This window comes from Abrus precatorius, unplaced genomic scaffold (genome assembly GCF_003935025.1).
Source record: "Abrus precatorius isolate BTA unplaced genomic scaffold, Abrus_2018 Scaffold7, whole genome shotgun sequence".
Taxonomy (NCBI): Eukaryota; Viridiplantae; Streptophyta; class Magnoliopsida; order Fabales; family Fabaceae; genus Abrus; species Abrus precatorius.
In genome coordinates this window covers 18229485-18235484 of record NW_020874417.1, presented here as the reverse complement: position 1 = coordinate 18235484, position 6000 = coordinate 18229485, and the positions used below count along the sequence as shown (strand labels likewise).

Here is a 6000-nt window from a genome sequence, read left to right as displayed (position 1 = left end):
ATCTCTCTCTCTTGAATGCAAAATGATGGAAATGTAATGTTTTTAGTAGCTAAAAGGAAGGGAAAATTAGTGTTATTGGAGAAGTATTGAAATAGTAAACAAGCGAGTTTTAAAACTAAATTAAGTTAAATTTGAAAGAAAAACAAAAGATCTCCAGCTGGACATGGTATAATGTGTTGTCATGGATTATATTATTCGGCAAGACCAAGAAAATTCAAAGAAGCATTAAATGGACTGATTCAAGAGTTAGTGGCTAAGAGAGCTCTAATTAATTCAATCTAGATTCAAAGGAGTGGATCGCAACAAATATTGATTAATTCCATTCGGATTTTAAGACTGAATTATAATTGTAAATAAAGACAAGTTCATAATTTAAAAGTTACAGTTGATGACATGAAAAGTTATGATCATGAAGAGTTGCAACCATTTGTTTTCATAATTACGTGCAAATAAGTGCAGGAGGACGGACACATGACGATTTGTGAAGGTTCATCACCGATAAATGAAGAGCTATGAGAGTTCATTGCACCAATCTTAAACCATTTGAACATTAATTAATATTGTATTTTCATTTTTACTTTATAATTCTGAACCCGTTTGAATTTCTTTATTTTTATTTTTATTTGTTTAGGCTTGGTCATTTATCAATGTATTCTGTCTTCCTTTTCAGTTGTAATGGGGAGGATTTATAATACTTAAATCATGGAAAATCGTATTAAGTTACTTTTTTTCAGAGTTCTCCAACTTTAATAGAAGTTATCAAAGAGACCTTTATTTGTAACAATCACCTCGGACTAACATGGGCAACAAGTTCAGGTGCTTTATTAAATTATTTCAACGTTCTTGGTTTCATATCAATATTGGTGTTGTGTTTAGGTTTTTGTTTTCCAAGTATTCTTTAGGACTCCAAGCATTAGGCTTTTAGTTGATTAGCTTATTGCTTTATTCAATTAAAAATTTGGAATTATTATTTATTTTCCAAACTAGATGATTATACTTCTAATTATTAGTTTTTATGATCACTGGTATAAAAACACTTTCTACAATAGGATTTTACATCGGTTCTTTCTGAAATGATGTAGTAGAAAAAGACATGGTGACACATTTAAAATTTACGCAAACTTTTCTACATCGGTTGTCAAAAGAACTGATGAGGAAAGTAATTTCTATATTAGTTCTAAAAACAACTGATGTAAAAAAAACGTAGTAATATTTTTAAAATTTATGCAAATTTTTTTACATCGGTTGTCAAAAGTATCAATGTAGAAAGTACTTTTTATATTGATACTTTTGACAATTAATGTAAAAAGTAATTTCTACATTGATTATAAAAACAACCAATATAGAAAGTCTTGCAATTCTGTATTTTTTTGCATTTATAGTTGTAAACTTGGAATGGGCGTAACTTTTAGTACATGACTCTGATTTATATAAATTATATGTTTATTTTATATGACTTTTCGAGATAGCCTTTGGACAAACCATTTTTCTAAATTTTAATATTTTTTTCCATTTTTCTATTTTTAGCATTCTCTCAATTTCTTAAAATTTTAGAACTTTTTACATTGGTTAAATAAATAACTGATGTAAAAGGTATTTTCTACATCGGTTATTTATGGGAATCGATGTAAAATCAATTCAAATTAAAAAATTTTAGACATGCGCTAGTAAAATAGCATATATTGGAGATGAGCAAAGACTTTTCTTAAGTTTCTGGTGCTTTTGTTAACTAGAAACATGCATGGACAGCGAACACAACAATAGTTTTTTTTTTGTATTTTCTTCTTTATTAAAAAATTTGACGAACACTACATATTCTTTATGTTACATATTCAAACAAATATATTGATAACATGACAAATGCGAACATTAAAACTATCAAAGAAGAGAAACACCGACACTATTGATGAAGAAGAACATGAACAAGAAGAATATTTTCTACATTGGTTATTCATAATAACCGATTGATGAATCCACATTTTGTTAATATTTTAGTTATCTTTTTAATAGAAAAATGAAGTTAGAAAATGTAAATAACATAAAAATGTCAATTCTATTATTAATTTCAATTTTCTTAATTTAGTTTAATTTACATAAGTTTTACAATTATCTTTTGTAATTTTCCTAATTAGAATAATTGTGTAGGAGTTTTTTGGCAATTAATCCATGAAATTTGAGCTTTTAAGAGAAAATTGGATGGAAGTAATCACTTCTAGCACCCAAAGTAACTACTCCAACAAGCATCCTCCAAAGGCCAAGTGGAAGTAATTACATTCACCATTGATAGTAAACACTCCAGAGTCATTTCAGAGAGACGAGGCTTCGCGTAATTACTATCACTACTCATAGTAATTATGTGCAAGCCTATTTTGCTAATGAAGTTGCGCATAGTTACTCTTAACACTCCTAGTAATTGTCAGGCCTGTAGATTTATTATTGAGTAATCTGTAATGTTTTGTACTTATTAAATGTTAATTGAAAGATTATTTGGTATTAGAATAGATTTAGATGGACTTAAAAAAAAAAGTGCACAGTAAAGTCGGCGTGAAGAATTAGTCGGTGTGAACAATAGATCTGGCATAAATAGTAAGTCAATATGAACAGTAATTCCAGCATGAATGATGAATCTATATTTTTACTGATATTTTAGCATAATTCTAACTCATTTGATAAGGAAAATACATAAAGAAAGCAAAAAAACTCAGAAAAAGAGAATGAATTGAAGTTTTCTTTCAATTTGTAGTTAACTTAGCAATTGTGGAATTTTTGCTTAGGAATTAAGTTTTTAATCTTGTTTTTGTAGGACTAATCTGAGCAAGGTTCATGAGAATGGAAGCATAATGGAAAGGAAGAGCAAGAGTAGCAAGTTTGGACTCCAAAACACAAGAACAAGGAAATGCAGGCTGGGCGTGATCATTATTGTCAGTGAAAGTGATCACTCCAGAGCTCAAAGAAGAAGTGAAGCCTGGGCGTTACCACTTTTGCCAAGAAAAGTGAGAGTTCCAAAGAAGCCTCAGACTCAGCATGCTCAGTGTTATCACTTTTATCATTAAAAGTGAGCATTCCAAAGAGGCAAAATATCAGCAAGCTCCGCGTAACCACTATTGTCATCGAAAGTGATCGTTCTAGAGAGCCTTCAGCTTGGCGAGTTGCGCGTAGTCACTTTTATTCATAAGAGTGATAACGCGCAACTACTTGAGCTCTGCGGTGACACTTTTATCAGCAAGAGTGATAGTTCCAGAGAGCTCTCAACTCAGCAAAGTTGCGCGTGGCCACTTTTTCTCATAAAAGTGTTAACGCGCAACCAACTAAACTTTTGCGTAGCTACTATTTTTGAGGAAAGTGATAACGCGCAAATTTGGGAATCTTTATAAATACCAGAAGCGCTCAGATTTTCGGGGATTCAGTTTTATTTTTTCGTTTTTCTGTTAGATTATCGTTGAGAGGGATTGAGAGAGAAGATTGGAGTCAAGTCTTGAAGCTTCCACAAAGAGGAATCGGATTGGAGCTCTCAGCCATGGCTTCTTGGAGTTTTTCTTCTTCTTCTTCTTTCTCTTTCTCTTCTCCCATGTCTGGGTAGTTTTCTTGTAGTTAGGGGTTTATGGAACTCGAATTGATGTATTGATTTGATTCTTACTTCTGAAATTTAAGTATTTGGCTTAATTTAGTTGTTAATTTTGCACTTTTACATACTTTTTGAATGGAAATTCATTTGGTTAATCCTAGAGGAACATTTGCTAATGGGAATTGGATTTGATTCTCTGATCTGAATGAACAACCAGAATTAGGGGTTTCTTAGGGATAAGTACACTTAATTCTGCAATCCTAATGTTCCAAGTCTTAATGCAACATGAAATTGAACTTCACCTAAGGGATTAGGGTGGTTTAGTTACTTGTTAGGGTCAATGAGTTAAAGAATTAACCTTTGGCTATTAAAATGCGAAACTGATTGTTAATTAGCCAAGTTCTTGAATTTTCAGAAGCATAATTGAATTAATATTGACATTCTTGTGAAGTAAATTCCTAACTACCTTTCAATCCATTTCTAATCTCACATTGCATTCATTGATCTATTTTCTGCACGTTCTTCTCTACTCTTAATTTCTTTGGTTTATTGCTTTTGTATGTTACAACTCTTCTCCCAAATTCGTATAGCTTAAATGGTTACAATTTTATGAATTGATACTTGAAATCCAAATTCCCTGTGGAGACGATATCCTGTTCTTAAAAATTACTCATTACTTGCTGCAATACTAGTGCACTTGCTAGTGTTTAGATTGCAAACAACAAGTTTTTGGCGCCGTTGCTGGGAAAATTGTGTATCTCAATATCATTAGTAGTAGAAAGATAGCTAGATTGAGCATTTATTTTTGTTGTTTTGCTTTCAAGTTTTTTTCTGCATAATTTTTCTGCATTTTGTGTAGTTTTCTACATAAAGTTTTTGCATTCTTTTGCATTTTCAGCATAATTTCATTTTTCATTTTTCTGCATAATTGTAATTTTCATTCTGCATAATTTCTATGTTTTCTGCATGTTTTATTTTAGTATTTTCTGCATGAGTGAATTTCTAATTTTTTGATGTAATTGACATTGTTAGCAATAGTCAGTTTGTATATATACTGTGATTTAATTCAGTTTTCTATTTTTCTTCCTATTAGTTCTATAGCGTTAGATTGAGTAATTTTTGTTTAGTTAAATTTCTGCAGTGTTAGATCACATTTAAAGTTTTCTGTTTGCAGTTAGTGTAACAAGTTAATTCTGCATTAGTGTAATTCTAATTTTTGATCAACTTGATACTGTTAAAAGTAGATAGCATATATTCTGCAAGATAGTTCAGTTTTCTATTTACTTCCTATTAGTTTCATAGTATTCATTGTGTATGCGAGGTAGAAATAAAAATAAATCAGTTCTAGTCTTTGATCCTGATATAGATATCACCTTAAGAAGACTTAGAAGAGAGTCTAGAGCAGAAAAATTCATAGGAAGTGATAGTGATTTAGAAGTTGTCTACTCTCCAGAAATTCAGAGCAATCCTAGAGTGAAAAGAACACCTACACCTTTGAGACAACCAAATTCAGAAATAGAGATGGCAGAGCAAAATAGAATTAGAACATTAGGGGACTATGCAATTCCTAACATGCAAGGTTTTAACTCTTCTATAATTAGGCCAACTATCCAAGCTAATCATTTTGAGATTAAACCTGCTTTATTACACTTAGTCCAACAGGATCAGTTTTCTGGTGGAAATTTTGATGATCCTAACTTACATATTTCAAATTTTCTGCAGTTATGTGACATCATAAGAATGAATGGGGTTAGTGAAGAAGCCATCAGACTGAGACTATTTCCTTTTTCCTTGAGAGATAGAGCTAAATGCTGGTTACAAGCTCAACCACAAGGAAGCATTATAACTTGGACATAACTTGTGAATAAGTTTCTAACCAAGTACTTTCCTCCATCTAAAGCTGCTAAGTTGAGAGGATAAATTACATCCTTTGTGCAGCAAGAAGGAGAATCATTGTATGAAGCTTGGGAAAGATACAAAGAATTGCTTAGAAGGTGTCCACATCATTGTATTCCAGATTGGATGCAATTGGAAACTTTCTACAATGGGATGAATGCAACAACAAGAACAATGGTTGATGCTGCTGCTGCAGGTTCATTAAACACAAAGTCCTTGGAAGAAGCTCAGAAGATTATTGAGATGATGGCATCTTCAATGTATCAGAATTCAAACTCAAGGAGTCAAGGAAGAAACTCTAGTTATGAAGCTAAGGTTTTGGAAACCTTTCTTGCATAGAATCAGCTACAAAATCAAATGTTTTTAGAACAAATAGCTGCCCTAACTCAACAAATCAGTAACCTTCAAACAGGGAGTATGCCTACCAGTCAGCTAAGCTGTGATTTTTGTGGAGGAAACCATGTAAATGGTGCATGTGAGGCATCTACAAGTGAACCACAGGAACAAGTGAATTATATGAACAATTTTCAGATACAACA

General features: G+C 31.8%; 1 non-coding gene across 1 annotated transcript; it reads right to left on the bottom strand.

The window, feature by feature from the left end:
* Window positions 1-5470: 5470 nt before the first annotated feature.
* On the bottom strand, window positions 5471-5577 carry LOC113873916. The gene has a single exon (XR_003505982.1). It is a non-coding gene; the product is annotated as a small nucleolar RNA R71 (small nucleolar RNA).
* Window positions 5578-6000: the final 423 nt, after the last annotated feature.